This window comes from Notothenia rossii, assembly GCF_949606895.1.
Source record: "Notothenia rossii genome assembly, chromosome: 11".
Classification (NCBI taxonomy): Eukaryota; Metazoa; Chordata; class Actinopteri; order Perciformes; family Nototheniidae; genus Notothenia; species Notothenia rossii.
The window spans coordinates 2,644,492-2,644,933 of NC_136910.1; the positions used below are offsets into that span (position 1 = coordinate 2,644,492).

The following is a 442-nucleotide window of genomic DNA, read 5'->3' on the forward strand; positions in this document are numbered from 1 at the left end:
TTAATTGTACTGTAATACTAACTTTATTACTACAGTTATGACTTCAGTTCTAAAATCATAACAAACCGCTTTCAAGGCTGCACCTCGTGTTACACCTGGAAGCGTCCGTGTGGAACACTGACCTTCAGTACGTAGGTTCCGCAGTAACAACTGACATTTAGATCTAAGATAGTACAAACAATGAGCCATATAATAATAATAATAATAATAATAATAATAATAATAATAATAATAATAATAATAATAAAAATAATAATAATAATAATAATTAAAAGGCAATAACAATAATAATAATAAATGTTATTGTATTCAGTGTTTTTACAAATACATTCCATGGTATTTTAACTTTTTACATAAACATTTTATGACTTGTTTTTTTTCTAAAACTAAAAAACTAAAAGGAGAAAAATAAGAATTCAATACAAAGAAAATAGACATGCTT

General features: G+C 24.7%; 1 protein-coding gene across 4 annotated transcripts in view; it reads right to left on the reverse strand.

The window, feature by feature from the left end:
- Positions 1–115, reverse strand: part of fdxr (ferredoxin reductase) — a 33,011-nt gene extending 32,896 nt beyond the window's left edge. For 3 of the 4 annotated variants that reach the window (XR_013804244.1, XM_079660560.1, XM_079660562.1), the window contains exon 1: positions 1–96. This exon is cut by the window's left edge and continues 274 nt beyond it. The gene's annotated coding sequence lies outside the window, so the exon portion shown is untranslated. The other variant, XM_079660561.1, reaches the window with a different exon arrangement.
- Positions 116–442: the final 327 nt, after the last annotated feature.